The 22845-nt window shown below is 36.1% G+C and overlaps 1 long non-coding RNA gene across 3 annotated transcripts; it reads right to left on the bottom strand.

Moving 5' to 3' along the window:
* Positions 1–5480: 5480 nt before the first annotated feature.
* LOC310889950 lies at positions 5481–21503 on the bottom strand. Of its 3 annotated transcripts, XR_014576930.1 has the most exons (6): positions 19651–21503; positions 15177–15295; positions 14395–14488; positions 13475–13606; positions 10462–11200; positions 5481–8680 (listed from the first exon to the last, which is right to left on the bottom strand). It is a non-coding gene; the product is annotated as an uncharacterized lncRNA (long non-coding RNA). The 3 variants fall into 3 exon arrangements; XR_014576929.1 differs by lacking the exon at positions 15177–15295; XR_014576928.1 differs by lacking the exons at positions 10462–11200; positions 15177–15295.
* Between the last annotated feature and the right edge of the window lie 1342 nt (positions 21504–22845).

Consider the following 22845-nt stretch of genomic DNA (forward strand, 5'->3'; position numbering starts at 1 on the left):
GCTACAAAGTTGTCCCTTTCAAGATCACTGTACGTCCTTGTAAAATGTGCCCTGTAATTCATCATATCACCAGAACTGGACTGCTTTTGGGAGAGATGGCCACCTGCTACATCTGATGGACCCTCCAGAAGAGTCTGAAGAGAATTTGTTGAGAAGGGGATGCAAAGCAAAGCATATGCTTGGGACATTAGTGTTGGGAGGACATGGAGATAAACTCTAAAATAAAATATGAAGATGAGGTGCAGAAAATGTGGAGAATGGACAGGAAAGTGGAGGGTGAGGAGGGGTTAAGGACATGCCGTAGTAGTAGTGCCTCTGAGAAGACGGTCAAGAAATGTTAAGGGTAAAGGAATAAGGTAAATACAGAGGGTAGAGACCATGTAGCTGGTCACGTAGCTTTGGTACAGCAGGGAGGATTAATACAGTGAAGCATGGGAATAAATGGAGAGGGTGAGGAATCAAACACAGAGGAAAAAGAGGAGGAAGGAATTTTCCTTCAGGACGTAGGATAGGAGGAGAATAATGCTGTTCCTAACAACCATGTCATAGGACCACATTCCTGAGTGGCTTTTGAGTACTAAAAAGGCTTTCATATACAGTCTGTTATTTAAATGGGGGAAAAAAAAAAAAAACTGAAAATAAAATAGATAAAAAAGAACAGTGAAACTTTCACTAAGCAGACACCTGCTGTAGCAGCTGAGCTAGGACTCTGCTCTCTCATGGTTGTCTCAAGGGTCTTCACTGTGCTTAGCTTGGAATTATGCCAGGCATGGACCACGCAGCCCTACTTTCGTAGAGAAACCAAAGAGATTTTAATGATTATGAATGACTGGAAGATCAGGTTTCTACCCAACACAAATGATTGTAATAATAGGTATGAGAGGATGATAAAAGCTGAACATCAGATTCTTTTTTTTTTTTTTTTTTTTTTAATACAATAAGCTGTGTGGTTTCTTTAGGACTTTTTGTCCTCTGCATTTTTTTGATAGATGGAAAAAAAAAAAAAAAGGTGGATTGAAAGTTAACTGCTAGTAATCAGAAATAAAACCACAATGCAATCTCCTACTTGTCTGTCTTCATTCTAAAGTAATTTATCTAAAAATGCATCACTTTGTACATACGGTAAGCTGGGATGAGTTCATTCGAGTGCTTTTCAAGTACACTGTAATTGTACATTTCTCTGCTGTAAAAGGCCAACAGAAAATTGGACACAGTACACAAAACAGATTTTTTTTCCTTTTATTTATTTATTTTATTTTTTTACCCACTTTCAGGACTGGATACTGCATAAACAAGATAGAGTGGAGTGAAAATCACAAGATAGAGTGGAGTGAAAATCAGATTTGTGCATTCTGCTTCAGGAGCAACTTTTTCAACTTGTTTGTATTTATAGAACCACTGCTGCACCAGACCCTTTAGTGAGCTGTAACTGAAAGCAGATTCAAGGGGAACATCAAGTACTTTTAAAAAATTCAACCCAGGAACCAAAAGTATTTGATTTTTTATTGGCAGAGTGTGGTTGTTGTAGAGAGAAATGAAATACAGTGACTCTTCATTGTTGAGTGTAATTGTAGATGCATCTAGCTTAAAGTGGGTTCAGATAAATCTTGGAGTATGTTATGCATTACAATCAATTTCAGGTCAGATAAATGCATGTGCACATCCATGCGTTTGTGATTTCATGATATTTAACATTTTTCCTGTATATTTTTTTTCTCCTTGAAAGGATGCTTTTTATTTTTAGCAAGCACACTGAAATTCTTGTGCTGGTAAGTATCTTTTTTTTTACAGACAGGTTATTTCTGGAGGATTTTTCTATTTTTCATGCACACAGATAAATACCATCAAAATAATACACACATATACCTCCTTTCTAACTGGAAGAAGATAATTTCATATAAACTTGATTTAATTTGTTAAGTGCGGGACTATACCACAACAAGATACTTTAGGCTATGCAAAACACTGGACTGGAGCTACATTTAGTCATGGTGTGGCAAATCCACTTATGAGTCCTCTGAGACAGGCTGGTGGGCTAGAATAACAGCTCCATTATTTACAGTTTCATGTCTATCACCCTACTTTTTAGCATAGTTTTGAGGTTAAACAGTGGTGTTAGATTTCGGTATGCATTCTCCTACTAACTTTTTATCAAATTACTTTACAATGTTTATTTAGATGGCTATCACTTAGATCAAACATGCCAAATCCTAAAAATATAACATTTTCAGTAACAAGAAAATTTTCAGTGAATTGATTTAGCATCTAACTTCAACATGGAATTGGAATCACCTCAGAAACAGGTTTTGAAAGTGTTTTTACAGGAATGATATACTGAGTTTGATAAACAGGGAACTGTGGAAAGTGTTTCAGTGGGTTTGGATCAAGACTAAGGTCTCATCTTTGAAAAGTACTTAAATTCTTGTGTACATCTGTGCCTATTCAACAGAAAGTATTTAAGGACATAGGCCAGTGACTCTTGGTTCATGAAGGTTAAGTAGTCTTGTAGGTGATTTTCTGATCAAATATTTAATGTTGACAAAAATATCCAGCTTTACATATCACAAATACAAATGTCACAATTTGTATAGACTGCCGTATATCATAGAATGGTTTGGTTTGGAAGGGACCTTAAAGAACATCTAATTTCAAGCCCCCTGCATGGACAGGGAGACCTTCCACTAGACCAGGTTGCTCAATATGCTAGAATAAATGAAATGATAGAATAAAACATATATATGTTTTCCCCTGAGTTTAAGAGAACATTTTGCTTCAAAGCTAGTTTGCTCTCATCAGATCTATTCAGATCATTAACAGGTCATAGAAATATTACAGTGTACTGGCTGTCACTCTTTAGTTCATGAGCAATGCATGGCACACCTTAATCACACCACAGAGCTCAGGGTTTATTGGTTGGTTGGTTGGTTGTTGTTGTTGTTTGTAATGACTTCAGGACTGGTTCTACCTAACCAATTGGTATGTTAATATTTGAAAGTTAGAACAAAACAAAACAAACAAACAAACAAAAACAACCAGTAAACAAATGTAAATCTTGTGATACATCAAGCCTCGTATTTTGGCTTCAGTAACATTAACTTTTGAATACCCACTTGTTATATGTACATGATGTGACACCTGGTATAGGTGTGCACATGTGGAGCAGGGCAGTAGCTCTGGGTAATCATCCATAAGTCTTGCATAAATGCAAGAAATGACTGTGACCTTAAATTATGAAATGCAAACAGTGCTCAACATCTGTATAAATGCCTATAAATGACAAATATATCTCTCTGAGAGATGCACTATTTTGCCCCCTTTTCATAGACAGCTTGCAACTACCAGGACCGATATCTGCTTCTCCAAAATCTGGATGGTCAGAAGCTGAAGGCAAGAAATTTTCTTTGTCAAGATGCCACAGCTCTTTCTTTCCCCTCCATCTCTGCTTTTGCTCATGTCTGCCAACAAATGACTTAGGAAAACCTTGAACTGAGCTAATTTAGTTCATTCCTGTGTGTAATTCAAACTGAACTACAGCTGAACTGCATTTTATATTCCCATGGTTTGTGTGTGAAGCTACAAACAAGGGGAAATTGCAGATCAGAATGAAGCTCCTGTCAGCTGTCATTTCCCACTGATATATTTTACTGTAATTATTACTTTTTGAAAACTGGCATACGTTGTAAATTACAAGGTTATTTAAGTTCTGATGTATTACATTCCTGCTCTGAAGTTTTTGGAAAAAAAATGTTTCTTTTTATGTGTTTACACTGGAGCTCAAATCTGCCAGAGACACACTATCCTATGTTTTAAAGTGATGTGAGATTTAAATATATGTATTTCAGCTTTTCAGCTTCTCTCTTTGGCACCTCTGCATTTTTTATTTTTTATTTTTTTTTGAGGCAATATATATAAAGAGGCTCTCTTTGACACCAATCTGATGTTTTTGTAAAATAGATTACATCACACCCAGAATATATTATGATGCATCTGTTTAACATGCAGCCTTACCAGAAGTACAAATTTGATATGTTACACTTCTCTAACCTTATGTTTTCAGTACAACACTATGCCTTTTTAGCACTGACTAGGAAATCAGATTGAATGTGTCTGGGAATACGGTTTCACATTGTGCATAATTCTGGTTCTGCAACTGAAGAAAATCAATGAGGGTGAAGCATTGATCTCCTTGCAGAGTGCAAATGCAGTTAGCTGTGAAACACACTGCTGGGGATTTTGTTATTCAAGTCATTCGATCGCTCAACGTGTTTGCTAACCAAGTTTTTATCATGCAGAACCTCACTAGCCTAAGCTTAGCTTCAGTTATGTTTATAGCAAAAAAAAGATCCTTTCTGGAAAAAGAAAAAGGCTTTGCATATTCACAGTTCTTCTACTACGTATATGTTTGCTCAAGGCTAAACAGAAATGCCTTTTCTTCAATGACATTTCACAATGTCACGAAATATATGAAAGTCTCAGAGAAGTATGTGCGACTATGAATCACTGCAGGAAAATATTTTCTTCTTTTATGATGAATTTTGTTTTAGTCTGTGTTGGTTTGTCAATTTATTTATTTATTTATTTATTCTTAAAGAAGGAAATGTGGTCAGGTATTTCTTGATATTCATACACATAGATACCTTCATAATTGCAGGTATGACAAATGCATGCACATGTAAGCACACCTCTTAGAGAGATGTAGTTACATTTATAGTTATATAAGAGCTATATTTCATTCTTGTCAGTAAAAATATTTTTATAACTTACAACCTTCCAACTGCAGAAAATAAATCAAGTACTTTAAAAGTGATTGCAGATGATTCACTTAGTGCTGCTATAATATGCTTTTTTTGTTTGTTTTTAATGAAAATTTATATACTTTCATCTGGAATAAAATTCAGTTAAATAATTTGTACAGAAAAATGCAAGAGAACTGATATATTCTGTAATAAACAGTGGCTAGTATGTGACAAAGACAGGACCCTGACATGCTGTAGTACTCTGATGTTATTTAATGTACCGACACGGAGTTAAGATTTTTCACAGTATTGCCATTGCAGAAATATATGTAGCTGAATCAGGTGGCATTTGTATTAAGACATAACACTCACAGATCAACATTTAGCTGCTGCTATATAAAGCAGTTCCTCAGAATATTAACAAGATTAAGATAATGAATTCTGCATATTAAGAGCAGACAGCAGCTCTGGTGGTTGAAAGGAAAAAAAAAATGCTTTGGTTTTATTGTTTCTTGAGTGCTCAAAATTTAGAAGGAGGAAATATTACCTGAAATTTTATGGGAATTACAGAAAGGGCATGCTGCAGAAAATTTTTATCTAAGAGAGTAATATATATTATTCTTCATATTTATTTATCATGACCATATACTTGGTAGAATTATAGTGGAAAAACAAACAAACAAACAAACAAACAAGAACAACAATAAAACAATAGGAGAGCTTCAAAAGAAGTGTTTCCTCTGCACATTCAGTGTTATGCCAGCAACAGTTCTTCAAAAGACAACAAAGCCTTTTGAAATATTGAAGTGAAGTGCTGGTTTATGTCACTAAAAGCATCATACAGAACTCAACTTGTAGCAAACCATTCAATACCAATTTAGCAGCAATATAAAATTAATAGCTGAGCTTTTCATCTGGCTGTTATACTGGATTAAATACACTCATTTTTAAATGTGAATATTTGAGAAATTTTGATACTGCATAATGAGATACTTTATCACAATGAAGTGCAAATATAATATCTCTCACTGAATTCAAAGCACATACTACAGAACATGAAATGTTACAATATGTATGAATAAAACACTCTTTCTCCAGGTGAAAAATATATATAAAAATCATTAAAAGCAACTAAATTAAATATGTGGTCCCTTTTATGCTCCTTGACTTAATTGTATGTGTGTAGTCATTCAAAATTTGACCTCACAAAATGCACAACGATGAGACCTTCTCAAATAGTACAGTAATAGATAGCCTAAGCTGATGTTAACAGCTTGTTTTAAACAACATGTGTGAACAAACAAGTGAAGCATAAAACACGCAAACCTAGGCCATCATCTTCCAGTTGCCTGACATCCACTCCCATGCCACTATGTATTCCCGTCCTTGAACTTGCAGCTGTGACTTCAAATAACAAGAAAACCATGAACTAATCTTTACATGGCAAAGTGAAACAACTCACCTTCTTTTTATCCTGCCTTGGCTATTGCTGGTAGTGACTCAATTAATTCTCTTCCATTTCCTTTCAACTTCTGAATTGTGATTTGATTTTCTGCTTTTTTTCTATATTCATGAACATCATTGCAAGAACCTGCTAGGTTTCCCATTGCAATGTCTCTTAAATCCATTAAGTTTATTCCTATAAACAAAATTCACATGCAGATTTACACTACCTTTCCCTGTAAATACTGCATTTCCAGAGAGGAGAATGTATGTGTCCTCATTCCTTGCATTTCACTCAAAATAAAAGATTTTTAAAAAATAAAATAAAAATAGCTCAGTGTTTCATCTACATGAATGTTAGCACATCCCCACATGGGAGGTCTTTATCCTTTTCTTACATTATAGAATCATAAACCCGTAGAACCATAGACTCATAGAATTGTTTGGGTTGGAAGGGACCTTAAAGATCATCTAACTCCAACACCTCCACAATGCGCAGGGACTCCTCCTACCAGTTGCCCAAAGCCCCATCCAACCTAGCCTTGAACACATAAGGTTGGGGCATCCACAGCTTTTCTGGGCAACCTGGTACAGTGCCTCACCACCCTTAGAGCAAAGAATTTTTTCCTTCTCTACCAACTTTTAGTTTAAAGTCATTACTCCTTGTCCTATAGACTTGTCCTACACTTTCGGATAAAACATCCCTCCAAAAGTAACAAGAATATTACTCTCTTTTTCCACCTCCCCTAACCTCATCAAATCTCTTTTTATGTATGCCTACTATTCTTCTTTAGAAAACCAAGAGAATGCAACTACTTCCTGAGCTCTGAGAAGTGGGTCATAGCAATGGTCTTTTTAAATTTTTTTTTTCTTTTTTTCTTTTCCCATTGCTTTCCCCAAACAGACTCATAGGTAAAGCATGTTTCTCCAAAAACATGGGAAACATGGTTTACTTCGTTAAGAAATGTGTGTAACACTGACAATAAAGATACATCTTTACACTTTAAAGATACATCTAGTTACACTTTTTGTTTTACCCTTGTCAGCTCTGAAGCTGGAGTTCAAGTCAAAGTATCTTTGTTGGAAGTGCTTTGCTTTTCTGTTTTTTTTATCTGTATCACTTGACTCATCTCAAAACAACATAGGCTGATGAGCTGGTTTTGTTGAAAATAAATATGTAATAAAGCCAGCAGAAAACATATCATGTTGATTTTCTCAACATCCATAATAGATCTGGTTTAATTATTAATTGTGAATGAAATGTCTGATGACTTTTTTTTTTTTTTTTCTGTACGTGGGTCATTTGTTAACTAATCCTGATTTCCACAAAATATCTTTTATGCGTCTGTGCTGAATAGTTTGTACAAACAAATATTAGCCCATGGCTTGCTTGCAAACTGCTGACTTAAAATGTTTGTTATTCATTGCAGATGACTGATAAGAGAGTTAATACTTTATTGATTTAGTTGTTTTGATAGTTTTTAAATTTTAAAGACACCACAGTTGGTTCTGGACTGTATAGGTAGTGGTTTGGGTTGTTAGGGGGAGAAGAAACATGGGTAGCAAAAATAAAGCAAACATGAAAATAAACATATCAAATATAGGATCATAGTAGATCTGACTTTAAGAAAATGGTAAATAAACACAGAAAGATGTTTAAAATATAATATATATATATAACAGGATTTTTAATGCACTACTCATGCAGCTAGTATACAGTTAATGTTATTTCCAGTACAGAGTTTCAAACAAATTTCTTATATTCACTGAAATACTAAAATCCTCTCTTTCTATGGTGATTAATCAATTAATTACAACAAGTGATTAATACAAGTCACCTATACCAGTGAGATGACCATCCACCGTCTATATACAGGAACACAATGATCCCATACAATTCTCTAATAATTTTTAATTCTAGTATTTCATTGGTGTTTCATGTAATTTCACAGAATTATTCACATACACAAGAGTTTTCTCTCTGGACATGCTAATGAAACATAAATTTAACCTGTATAAGATCTTGTTAGGCAACACTGAGAGCATAATCAGTTGTCAAAATTGTGAAAACATAAACAAAAACAAATCCAAGGTTTTCTATTTCATACCATAAAACATTTCTTCACAGAAATTAGAGAAATACAGAACTGTTCTTTGACTAGCTCTATTTCTGTAAAAGGAAACAACGAAAGGTTAATCAGAAACATTTGCCAATAAGGGAATGTTGTCCGAAGACTGAGACCTGACATCCACTTACTGCCTTTGGAAGAAGGCTACCAGGTTCAACCTCCTGCCATCTCTAATTGCCAGACCTCAAGGAAAAAATGTAAAGTATTCATAACATAGATCTTCCCGGTAGGTATACACAAGTTATATTTTCCTTAGGAATAAGAAAGTGGTGATAATCTTCAGTGACATCTTCGGTTATTTCCTTTTGCAAGGCATAATAGACAGTTACCTCGATGAAAAGCTTTTGTGGAAAACAGTGATTCTGAAAGTTTCTGAAAAGGAATTGCAACATAATACCAATTCTGAGTTTCTGGGTCTTGAGGGGAGCAGGAACTCACAAACAATAGGTTTCTTATTATTAAATCCGTAGACCCACAGTGAATGAATGCAAGCACCATACAGTGTTTATGTGAAACAATGTCAAAGCATGCAACTCATTGTATGCTGGGGAATTGCTAATTGAACTTGACATGTTTATCTCATCATTTTGCATTCTCTACAGCAAGTGATTGCTTACATTTCTAACAACAAAGAATAAATAAATAAATAAGAGTATTTCCTTCTTCTAAATAAAACCAGAGCTCTGTGGTGCACAGTGCCCTTGCTGGAACTTGGTCAATGTCACATACTTAATCTAGACTTGAACTTCATGACTGTGCAGTCACTGTAGTAGATGCTTAGAGACATAACTGGATTACAGGTCTAAATCTTCTATATTGGTAGTTTTTGAACCTTCAAGGTGTTACCGAAATGTAAATATACATCTTTGGGTGAACTATCTGCCACAGCATCCTTCCTCAGCACACACAGATTTGATCTGAGTCTGTGGTTCTTGCTGAGATATGCATTGCATCATTGTCTATTTTCAGCCTGTTACATTAATCAAAACCTATCCCATTTATTAACCTGCTTCCTGCAGCTCAGGCATTTGAAATTCAGACTGCCAGCAAGCAGCTTCCAGGCACCGTGAAGGAAAGGGGAGGGGTAGATTTGAGTAATGAACAAATTGAATTTCAAGTGACTGAGCAGCCTCTTTATCTCTTAGTGACACAACCAGTGATTGTAACAGTATTCTTAAAGGAAATGAAACCTGGAGCCACAGTTCAATCATTGGGTAGTTACTATAGCCCTTCCCAGCAGTCCTTCCGGAACTACTGATGAGTGTGACCTTTGCAAAAATGCACAAAGCCTTGATTTCTGCACGGTTAACCTTTACAAGCTGGAACCCTCCTGTAGAACCTAACCACAACATAGAGATGTTTTGGAATAAAAACACACACACACATCTCATGAAAGAATAAATTAAAAAAAAAAAAAAGGGAAAAAGAGGAAAAAAGAAAAGAAAAAGAGAGAGAGAAAAAAGAAACCTTTGATAGAGGCATTTTAATTTTTTCCAAATATTCAATTACTTAAATCTCTATTTTGATAAGTACTTTTCACACTCATTAGGATAGGATAGGATAGGATAGGATAGGATAGGATAGGATAGGATAGGATAGGATAGGATAGGATAGGATAGGATAGGATAGGATAGGATAGGATAGGATAGGATAGGATAGGTAGAGTAGGGTAGGGCAGGGCAGGGCAGGGCAGGGCAGGGTAGGGCAGGGCAGGGCAGGGCAGGGCAGGATAAAATAGAATAGCATAGAATAGCATAGAATAGCATAGAATAGCATAGCATGGAATGGAATGGAATGGAATGGAATGGAATGGAATGGAATGGAATGGAATGGAATGGAATGGAATGGAATAGAATAGAATAGAATAGAATAGAATAGAATAGAATAGAATAGAATAGAATAGAATAGAATAGAACAGAACAGAACAGAACAGAACAGAACAGAACAGAACAGAATAGAATAGAATAGAATAGAATAGAATAGAATAGAATAGAATAGAATAGAATAGAATAGAATAGAATAGAATAGAATAGAATAGAATAGAATAGAATAGAATAGAATAGTTGGTGGAACAGTGAATGTGGAGGCTCCACACCCAGGCAGGCAGTGGGCTCCTATTCTCCATCAGTGCTCTTACCCAGTGCACTCATTACCTGCGAGAGATTTTAGGAATCCAGATTTGCATATAAGAATAACCCATCATAAGAAATTTTAGGAGAGGATGAATTACTTTTCTGCTATCCTTAAACTTCAAAGCTTGAGCTCAGCCATCGGCATTATTTTCTTGAGCACTTAAGAGAGCATATTGCCTCAGGCCAAGGGTGTCTGCCTCTCACAGTCCTTCAAAGCTGGTTTAGAAAGCAAAACTCCAAAATTTTTCTCAACAACATTCCAAGTGATGCCAAACAAGTTATTGGCGAGCATTTCTGTCAATGCCACAGCAGGTAAAAAAGGGATGAAAATTGGTGGAATCTTGATGATAGCTTACTCCTGCAGCTTTCTTATTATCCTTGATGGCACCAACAGCTCTTTGGAAAGCTTTAAATATGTCTTTGAACAACATGAAAGGTAAAGTAATGCTGATTCATATTTTATTTAGATTAGGTTGATTTGATTTTCTGGGTATGAATCTTTGTAGAAATTATCTTCAAGATAAGATCTTTGGAAAAATTATGTTTCAAAAACAAATCTTTACTGTCTGAACTGTGCATTCCTTGATCTGGTTGTATGCTTTTCATTTTGGTGTATAGAAATCTTCTGTCTCACATTTGGTGACACAGTGTCTGTCCTTGTCATGCTGGTGGTAGAAAATTTCTGCTTTTTTTTTTAGATGACTTCAGTCAAGCCAGCATATCAGCAAAAGTATTTAACGTAGAATGAGAATGAGCAATACTGAAACGGGAGAAGGATTAAATGACGAAGACTATAACTAAAAGAACACAAACTGGATAAATAACCACCTGGCAAAGTATTTTGTCTTTAATAGCAAATTAGAAATTAAATCCTGGGAGGCCATGTACTAATAGTTGCAACTTTTGTTTCCCTGGACAGACCAAAAACATATCACAGCTTTTCACAATGCATTCTCTAATACTACATCTGTAAGATATGTGGGTGAAAACAGCTTCATTCTAGCCTTCAAAGTAAAGCCACATGCTTGGACCTCAGCAGGAAAGTGACTTTAATTCACTCTAGATGACCTTTTCATTGAAAAGAAAAACCCTGCCCTTAGGCTATTTAGAAAGGTTAGGTGTACCTTTTTCCTTTTACTATTATGAGGCATACATTTATTAGTGCTCTCCAGTGTTTTTATTTTTTTTTTTTCACACCAAGTGCAGTTAGCCTTTAGAAAAATCAAATAACTCCCACCTTCATCAGTACCCTTTTCCCTTTTGCAGATCATTAACTACTTCCAGACTCTTGCTTTTTAGATCTGAGTGTAAAAATTTCATTCAAAAAAAGAGGAAAGGGAAAAGGATCAACAGTATAACTGATAACATACAGCAAACAATAGCTCATTAAATAGCTAGACTTCCTATTCTTTAAAACTTGTTTTGGTTGTTTAAAATAGTCAACTTGGAGAAAAAAATATTCTCTAGTGAAATAGTATTAAATATGCTGCTTTTCATCTCTGCCAATGAGGATTTTGGTATGGATATATGGAGTTAGCACCCAGGGGACACTGTTAATTACCAACAGAGGAAATCACGTTCTGTATGCAGATTGCTGAAAAGTCTTTATTAACTGCTAAGAAATAGTTAATTTGTCATTAGTTAGAACACTGAACCAGAGGCTGCTGCCTATGAACCATTGATTAAAGTTTATGGTAGCAATAACCTCACTGAAAAACATTTGTTACCATACTTAATGACCAGATTTTAAGCCATTAATCTTCCTTTGCAGGTTAACCAACCAAAAGGCTGTTAGCTGTTTGTTACAACCAATGTCACTGATATTAATATTCAGACTTTTTAAACACCAAACAAAAGCTTCTTAATGTATAGTCTGTAGCAACTTGTGCATTAATAGCACCAATTACAAGAGGAATGGGCCTTCATTTCTAACAGACATAGAATCATACTGCAAATAGAAAACTATAATTTGGCTTTTCCTTAGGCCAAATGTGGTCATAGGCTGCCATTAACCCTTTTCACAGAGGCTCAGAGAGATGGGCAGAGTCACAAGTGCATGGTAAGACTTCAGGTGTCAGAGGCAGCATTCCTCTTGACCATAACTATGGGGGCAGTATTGAAAACCACTGCTTTACTTATATTTGTGGTTATGATGAGGTGAGCTCACCCCCTGCCTTAGCTATGATATAAGACAGACTTGATCTCCCTGAGAGGTCAGTCCTCACTTCCACAGGGAGCAGCAAAACTGCTGTTTACTCCAGTGGTAAATTCTCAGTGAAACCAATATCATCACAACCAAATAGAAACCTATAGCTGAGATTTCTACTTCGTTCATTTTAGTCTTGGAAAATAAAACAGATGAAGTACTTGCTGTAAAACCAGTACAACACTATTTCTCGCAGGAGTGGTTCTGAAATATGAATGTGTTCCAAATTGCTGCCTATGCCTCTAGAAATGTTTTGAGATTAGCGTATAGCATATGCTTCACTCTGGATATCTATAGTCATTGGGCAAGTGCCCAAAGTGAGAAGCAATGCTATTATTAGAAATTCTGTCTGATGGTTACAAAACATTGCAGGATCCTATTTTAGTTCAGGTTCCACCATGCAATGACTCATTGCAAACAAAGTAGAAGGACCTGCAGTGGACAAGTAATAGTTTTTACTAAAATATGTTAGTTTAGCTGAACATGCACAGTGGTTCATGCCTGCAAACACATTACTGGCAGTGCCTTGAGGTAAAGTACTGATAGCCTCAGCTGTGCCTAAGCACCTGCCAGCTTCCGCTGACTTAACTAATGCATCTTTACTATATACAGCACCTCTGGGATCTCCGTAATGAAGTGACCCATCTTTAATAATTCTGCAAATCACAGTAATACAATAACATTTGTGACCTAATCACTTAAGATAGTTATTCTTGAGTAGCAAAATAATAAAGCAGGAACACGTGGGGTGGTTAGATCAATAGCAATGGTAATGACACAAACTGTAACAAACAGCAATTCTCTGTTAGAAGAGCAGTGAGTACTCACAACCTATGACGGCAGCTCTGAGGATTTCAGTCTCTTTCAGTCATTTCCCTTTCTGATGGTTACTTCATAATTGTTGAATTGGGGAATTTCACGTACATGTTAATTCTTCAAATATTCTTGGCCAGCTTCCATCTAGTAAACAGCTTTTGTTATTATCTAAGTATTTAACTCATCCAAGTTCTCAACAATAATAATTCAATGTCTGGATTCCACATTGCTTTGGGAATAGCTGTTAGCTGAGTGAGTGAGTGAAATAAAATATTCTTGCGAATGTCTATTTTTTTGACTTTTTTTTTCTTTTTGAGGTCTGTATTATTTGTTTTCCCTCATACATTATAATACTGGGAAAAAAAAAAAAGAGAGAGAGTGGTTCTTTATACACAACTATATATGTGTACTGAATTTCAGCAGACAAATCTCTTTTGAGGTAAACCTCATTTAACAAAAGCGACTTTCCTGAAACCAGACATTTAGATTAAAATCATATATTGGTTTAAAGTGTTTATTACTACAAGCTTGTGATTTTGTCCTATGGCTCATTAACAAAATAATACTTAAGAATATTTGACTTTCAGTAAGGAGCTCACACCTGACAACGATGAAATAGTGTTTTAAACCCAAATAACATGGATGATAAGCATGGAAAATCCACTTTTGGATTTTCCACATCATAGTGCATGGTGATTTTGCAACATGCAAATGTTGTGCTATCGATCACTTAAAAAGTACTTTTTCCTTGGTGTGGGCAGTGCCATGGAAAGCAGGCAAAGGCTGTATGAATATATCATTTTTCTACATAAACCACATGAGCAGATGAGCTGTTTTTTTAAGATGTAAAGAGGATCATACGCAAAGACCGATGCTGGAGCAACCATACCGCTAAAACTGTGCCTTAACACTCCTCCTCGCTGAGGCCTTACCGAGCTTTGATGCTCTCCTTCCTGCAAACCCTTTTATGCTTTCTGTTGACTCCATATGGCAGTCTGATGAGCTCACATTTCTTCTTAAGTAATTCTGTATCAGAAAACAAGAGCAAAGCTGAAACAAAGTGGATCATCTGTTTTAGTCTCTGCTTTCACTGCATGAGATAATGTGGAGGTGTTAATTACAAGACTTCACTGAGTCTTGACTAATAACAGTGTGCAAACAAATGTATGTCAAACTCAGCTACAGAAAGCTTCTACTAATGAGGTAAAACTAGCAATTAGAGCTGACAATGAAGTCATACTTTTCCTTGAATATTCATTTATGAAGTTGTTGTTTGTAGGCTTGCTTCTGTTTTCTTCAAGGAAACTAATAGGAACTCCTAGTCATTCATTAAAAATGACTTAAATATCATTTGGTGAGCAAGCACACTGGATTAATTCTCCTTTGTACTAATCCACTGACCCTTTGCATCAAAGGCAGAGAAGTAATGTTCTCTAAGATTCCCCAATCTGTGACCTTGGCATAATAGGAACAAATTGAATTCCCAGAAGAAGAAAAATGACACTGACCATATAAAATCACTAGCCGCATGCCTGAAACACCATTCATTTCATTTAAATTCTACAGTGGAACTCCTTAGGTTACAAGAAGAACGAATATGATTAGCACACTAAACTTAGTTCTGTCACTTGGTCTATGGCTTTTTTCCCCTTCTTTACAAAGCAGTTTTGACATGGTTCTTTAAGCACAGTTCCCATGCTGGATGAATGCATACCAGAAGGAAGCAGGCTGCACATTCAAATCTCTTCATGTGCTTGGATCCCCAAACAAAAACAATTGCAGGCTCAGACTCAGCCATGCAGTCTAATTCCATATCTGTGGATTAATCATTCCCTAAAAAACATTTAATGATTAAAATTAAATAAAATACAGATCATTTAAGTTTATTTTTATAGTATGTGAATGTAAAGGAAAACAGTAAACACAACCTGGAAAAAAAATCTCTAGAAAATATTTCACAACTAATTGATAAAGATAGGAGTTTTGTAAAAAAAAAAAAAAAACACAAAACCATGAGAAAAATAAAACATCAAAGTATTCTATTTGGAAATATTCTTTCTTTGATCAACAATCTCCCTTTTCTGTCTAGGTTATAATGTAAGCCATTTCCAATGTTGAAATTTTGTGTGTATACACCATTGCTGAGCATTGCTGAAACTGTGTAGAATACAATACTGCTCTGGAGCATCTTTCTTCACTGTGATATCTGTCTGAGTAATAATTTGGCTTTGTAGCATTTGATTTATTACCAAATACACTTTTTTTTTTTTTTTTTCCTGATCTCTCTAGGTATCTCTGGAAATCTATGGGAATATCTGTAACAACGTCTATGTCAAATCCATACATATCAACACACCTTGTCAGTTTCTAATACTTCAGCTCAACTCCCATCTTTTTCAAGACCAAATTCAAGGTCCTAGTACCCAGGGAAGGAGAAAAAGGGGTAACTAACTACTGCACACTCTCAATTCTGTTTCCATTTGTATGTTGGCTAGAGTAATAACAGACAGGGCTGACAAGCATAAATCTGCAAACCTGACACAGAGACGTGGTGATATGGTGGAGTTGCTTTTATTTTATTGGAGTCTGAAGAATAGGAAAGCTAAAATTTTGGTAGCTAATTTTTTTTTTTTTAATTCAAAGTGTATCTACAGAGGAGACATTATAATACCTCTGTTACTTTCACAGCCAAGGCCACACGATAGGAAAACTTTGACTTTGCATTTCTTTATATTGTAATTCAAGTAAGTATATTTGAAAATAAATAATAATAAAGTTAGTGAATTCAAGATGAGGTAGGCAGGTAGAGGTAATGGACTTAATTAGATTGATCTGTTTTGAAAATCAGCAAATTATTCATTTTGAAATACTTTATTGGGTTATGAGATTAACAGAGGCTTTGAAACAATGATCACATTCTTCAGATACTGTTCAAAATGCATATCATGCAACTACATCTGTAACAGGGAGTTGGTGAAAGTAGTGTTTTATTCATGCGTACTTTGTTTGTAAGTTTATGACTATTTACAGGCACTGCTTCAGCAATGCAAAATCTACCATAGATCTGGACTGCAAAATGGTTAGAATGGTTAGAAGCAAAGACTTTAAAAGGGAACAAAATCAAGAGGAGAGCTTTCATTCAGTGAAACAGATTAAAAAAAAAAAGTGTTAATTATTTCTTGCAGTGGGTATTGACTGTCAAGGTAATGCATTACTACACCATTTGGAAAAAACTACACTTCTAATTAGATGAGCAAATAAATGTTAATTTCAATTTATTAATATAGCTGCAGGCCTTGTTGCAATTTGTCTCTTATTTCTGAGACCAAGGCATCACAGTCTGGAAATCATTGTGGTGAAGTAACTGGCTTTAATAATGGATACAGGCTGTGAATTATTGATGCAGAGGGGAGCAAGCCTTGATGCTTTCCACTCACTCCTTTAATTAACTGTGAGATACTGACGAGCCCTATAGTGTGTCTAAGCCTTCTAAGTTTATCTCCCCTGAAAATGTGAATTCTCTTGTAGGCATACAAGTAAAATAAAATAAAATAAATCTGTTTATCAACAGCTTAATACAGAAAATGTAATCCTGACAAAGTAACTGCTCTGCTACAGTTATTTTTTAAGCTTCAGGTTTGTGTTCTTTCATGACAGCACCATTTCTATAAACCATGTCTTCAATCTCAGTCCCAAATTAATCTCAGCTCCTCTCTGCAAAACTTATGCATCTTGCAAATTCTGGAAAATGTTGCCTTATGGCTTTGATATCCAATGCTCTTTCTCCACTAAAAGTGATGGATAGGGAATACACTAGTGAGAAATGCACTGTACTCAAAACATGTCCTCAGATCTGACAGGAGCATGACTCGAATCTCTCTCCTCCTGCCCTCCCTCCCTCCCTCCCTTCCTTCCTTCCTCCCTCCCTTCCTCCCTTCCTAGTGTTCCACTAGCATAGTGGACTACCAGTGGCAATGCTGAGGAGAAATTGTCACCCTCTGTGAGGCTCAAGTGATAAGCCAAACCAAAGCCTTTCAAACTCCTGGGAATAAAACTGTATAGTTTTGATCATGTTTCAATCGACAGAACTATTTTGTTGCCCAGTTATATATATGCATAACAATTTGTTGGATCTGGCTCCAAATCAGGAAAAATCTGAAAGAGTACAGCTCAGGAAAATTTTGCTAAGACATACAAGGTAATTGAGCATTTCCTCTTAGTATATTGGAATAAACTTTTATTTAAAACCATCAGTTTGTAGCTGCTTAATGAGCTACAAAAGGCATTTTTAAGCCTATATTTTGTGCAGCATCAAGCAAACATTCTAAATTCATACCAAATGTAAATGCTGCAATTATTTGTATGGGGGTTGGTATGCTATTTATGTGGGTTTACCAATGTGCTTTAACTGTTTCCTGTAGAGGATCACAGATTACAGTTTCTTAATGAAAAAAATAATAGCTAAAAAAAAAAAAAAACTTTTATTTTTTTTTTACAAGTTCTGTAATGATAAGTACAGAGTGGAGCAGGAGCAATGCACTTCAGAGGCACTTTCTGCTGAGATATAAATCAATGGTTTTGCTGCAGTCGTATTAGTGACATGCTTAGATAATTGATTGTCCATTATCTGACAGATCTACATTGCTATTACCCGTTACTAAGCAAGTAAAATATGTAGTGCACAAGAACATTTATTGAGCATTTCTTGTATTGCAATGATAAGCTTCCTTTGACTTTCAGCATTTCTGAACTAAAGAAAGAATCTGGGGGAGGTCTTCTCCTACCACTTCTTTGTAGAAATTGAATTACTATTTCTATAAATCAAATACCATGTTAAAAGCCCTGTGAAATAAACAATGATGTATGTGAATTAGCAGCAAACTTTAGTCAATACAAATCAAAGTGGCTTTATGAAGGTATTGATGTTTTCAGCTCTTGCGAAGGTTGAATACATTTACGCATTTACCCCTGGGGGGACTGTTGATCCAAATGAATCTATTCACTTTGAAACCAGATCATGGTCATGGCAGCAAACAAGCTTACATACACCAAACTAAACGTGGCACTTATATTAACTGCAGTAACCGTTAAGTTCATAGCAATACAAGTGCTATTCTTAACATAACAAAATGGGGTGGAAAATACGTGATTGCAATATATGGGTTATATTTTAAATCAATTTTCAATTTATTTTGTAATTTCAGGCAAAAAGTGGTAGAATCCAAATATAATCACATTTTCACACGAGAGATGATTCTGATATCAGATCTGTTACTTTCTCATTTTCTTTTCTAGATTAAAATAACGTTTACTTTAAAAGATAAACTATATTTTGTACTTTTACAGATGTTCTGCAGGATGTACCAAATCTACTCCTGATTGCTTGTGTGTAAACCCGAAGTAACTGCAGTGAAACCTTCCCTGAATAACACCATTGGCTTCAACATAATTACTTGACATTGATACTGATATGCCAGGTCTAGTTGGCCCTGTGTGTTGAATGTTAGCATGGAAGCAGTGCACATACAAGGTTGCATTTATTTCTGTATAAACAATGACCGTGTGAAAAATACCTTATTTCTCTTTGAATAATATAATGAAAAGAGCCAGGCTTTACAGGATTAGCTGCAGAACACGGAACCTCATGACTGCAACCATATGGCAGTTGGGAGATATTATGTAATGCCTTATTTGATAAAGAAAACTACCCTCTTTGGTTTATACATTAAAAAACTAACAAGCAACCTCCATACTCCGACCCTTCCCCCACCTCATCCTCTCCCCCCCCGCCCCTCCCCCAAATAAACACACACGCGCACACACACAAAACAACAACAAAAATCCGCTTGCTGTAAGCTTTCTCCCGACAATTTAAAGAGCTGCTTCTCTTTCCACACTGTTCTGAAGAAGCTGACTGGATACCCATGGGCTTAAAGTGTAACATATTGCCTGTACTTCAGAATACAAAAGGGCAACTCTCCTTTCAATCCATTTGCCTTTCTCCAAGAAAATAAAAAGATGTAAATATCTCTTCAAACCCATCATGCTTAATAAATGTCAGGTTGCCTGAGGGTGCTTGCAAGAGACAAATATATATTAAAGGAACCACACCAAAAAAACAAACAAACAAACAACAACAACAAAAAAAACAACCAACCAACCAAACAAAACAAAACAAAAAAACCTACCCTGATGTGTAGTTGGGAGCCATAGATCTTTTTAAGCACAAATGAAAAAAAAAAAAGTAAATTAAAATGTCCTCCACAATGTTTTTTTTTTTTTTTTTTTTTGCAGTTCTCTCCTTCTCTAAAGAATAGTGCAGCATTCAAGTGTGGGAATGTTTCTCTTAAACATGTGTAAATCACACGTTTAGCCATGCAGGCTGCAGCAGAACCACAGCGGTGGGGGAGGGGAGAATTAAATACTGGTCAAGCAGCGTGTTAATGAAACATTTACACAAGCAGTTTATGTGGTAGTAATGAAAAAGGCTCTTTCACCCCATCCTTTCATTACTTAGCACAATCTTTAAGAGGATTAAGTTAAAAAAAAAAAAAAAAAAAAAGGCCGGGGGTGGGGGAGGTGGGTAGAATGTGCTTATCTGTTGATTCTCAGGATCGGTGATGCTGAGTTCTTAATAGATTGCCCCTGGATTTGGGATTACTGCAGCGCAAGCTCTTTCAGGCGTGGCTACAGAACAGAAAGCAGTTTGTTTTAGCAGCTTTCTCACCCTGAGATGAAGAGAGCTATTGACTTTGTGATGAAATGACACAGGACTCTAAGGTGCTGTGGACTGATCCCTTCTGCAGCTTCATCTCTCCCTTTAGGAAGAGAGTAATATTTGCAGCGATTTCTTTAAGGTGGATGATGCAGATTGCATTGAGACATGCACTAGTTCCTCAACTAATGTGATTAAAAGCTGCTGACACTGTGAATTTAGTTACTGTAAGCAGCAGACTCGGTGAAATCCTTTTACACGAGGTAGGGTTCACCTCCACAGGCAATTTACCCTGGAGCAAACCCATTACAACTCCTTGTGCAAAGGTGGATGTCTTAGGTCTGTCTGGCTCAGAATTCGTTTTGTGCTGGAGAAGGTTGTGCTGTTTGTGTGTGTGCATCCCTCCCTCCCTCCCTCCCCCTTCCAGTCCTCTGCGCCTGGATCTGTGCTCTGTACGCCACTCCTTTGCTATCTTGTGTCATTAGTACCAGGCATGCTTGCAAAGATGTATGTGAAGACATTTCCGACCTATATGTAAAAAAAAAAAAAGTGTTTGGCTCATTCAACTGCTTTAATGATGCAAGACCAGAACTGCAGCTGGCCAAGGCTGCTGAGTCTCCTGGACTGCTTCAGGCCACCCTTCTCCCCTTTGGTCATGCATGCTGGCCAAGATGATAGGTTGTGGGGATTAGCTGGAAGGTAGTTCTATTGCTGGCTCTTGCCATGTAACACAACCTAGATGGAGAAAATGGTTCTGAACAGTCCTGATGACTGATGCTGCTTGTTGAGTTCTGCCTCTGGTTAGTCTGTGTTTAATAAAAACACGTGTACATTTGATGGTGTTGATTAGGTCTTGTTGCTTACTGGCCCCAGCACCAGTGCAGGCTTCCCAGCATTAGCATTCCGTTTTAAATCTCTGCTTTCTGTCTGGCTAAAGAAAATAAATCAATGAGAGGAAAATAATGAAAACTTGCATATTATTGTTTGTGAAATTCATTTCTTAGTATAATTTCATTGTCAAGAAGAGATTTAATTTTCCGTCAGGTGTGAGGATCAACAACAGAAGATAATCAGATATTTATGTTCAATTGCCTGACATCTCTAACATCTTGTTATCTTCACAAGTGGAAAAATAATACTGGATTACAAGAGAGGAAGTAAACATTTCTATTGATATTTCCATACTTGAAGGAAATATTTTATTTTCTCTATAACTGTTAATGACATTGTATGGAGTAGTTCTCAACAACAATCATAGAAATTGCAATTAATGATCTAGTTAAAAGTTTTTCAATGGACTTAAAAACATTGCCTTGGACTACCTGCATCTGGAATCCCCAAATGTCATAAATATATTTCATAATTCATTAACTGTCTGCCCATTGCTGATAGATTTGGAAGAGGTTTGGACTGATCATCTGCAGCAGGTCTGCAGCATTTTAGTATTAAAATGAACCCTCTTACCTTTAAATTGTCTGATTTTAGAGTTCTTATGCTTTCGTTTCTTGTCAGAGAGGAACCAAAATTAGGTGTTAGGGCAAGAGAAAGAGACAGTGAAAAACACTGAAACATTTCCAGCTGATGTTTTTCTGTTCTGCTTTTGATTTTGACCTGGAGACCTTTATTTATCAAGCTTTTCAGTCTGATTGGAGCTTTTAACTAAGAACAGGCATCTCATAAATGATAACTGCTCAAGTTAACTATTTTGCAACATTGAGGATTTTCCTTTTATTCCATACAAAAATCTCTGTTTAGGAGAACAGTAAGGTAGCATGGTTAAACTTTAAATGATCAGAATGCGCAACCTTAGCTATGTATCCTGAACATTTTCATTACAATAGACCTTAGTTATCAAATTATTCTTCAGAATTGCTGGACAATTTTTCTACAGTCTGTGTATAACATATGGTAAGATCTTTCCCCAATATTTTATCATCTATTCCTCTTATTATGATAGAATTTTTGTGTATTTCACTAATTTAAATTTCAGATTTTTTCATTTCACATTTTATGATTTGGTAGAAAGAAAGTTATATGTTTCCATGATACACAGTGTAGTTCTTGCTACAAATATTCCATAGAGATGCCATCAGGACATAGCCACAAAGATAAAGTTGTTGGAAAATTCCACAGACTGTGCATACATGTGTGTTATTGTTTAGGTGTATTTGCACACACATATGTGCATCATTCTTAAAACAGCAAAAATAAAACCCAAGTTTTATTGAAAATCACACTGTCGATAGCACAATTCAAAATGAACACTTTTAGAGTTTATTTTTTTTCCTATTTAATCTAGTTTTAGAGGCATTATAAATTGCTTTTAAAATATTATTGAAAATTATTTTAAAGAAAGGCTGGGTACAAACTGGGGGCTGACCTGTTGGAGAGCAGCTCTGCAGGGAGGTATCTGGGGGTCCTGGCAGACAGCAGGCTGGCCATGAGCCCGCAATGTGCCTGTGTGCCCAAGAAGGCCAATGATACCCTGGGCTGCATTCGGAAGAATGTTGCCAGCAGGCCAAAGGAGGTGATCCTCCCCCTCTGCTCAGCCTTGCTGAGGCCACATGTGGAGTATTGTGCCCAGTTCTGGGCTCCCCAGTGTAAGAGGGACACAGAACTACTGGAGTGAGTCCAGAGGAGGGCTACGAAGATGATGAGAGGACTGCAG

The sequence above is a fragment of the Anser anser genome, assembly GCF_964211835.1.
Source record: "Anser anser genome assembly, chromosome: Z".
Taxonomy (NCBI): Eukaryota; Metazoa; Chordata; class Aves; order Anseriformes; family Anatidae; genus Anser; species Anser anser.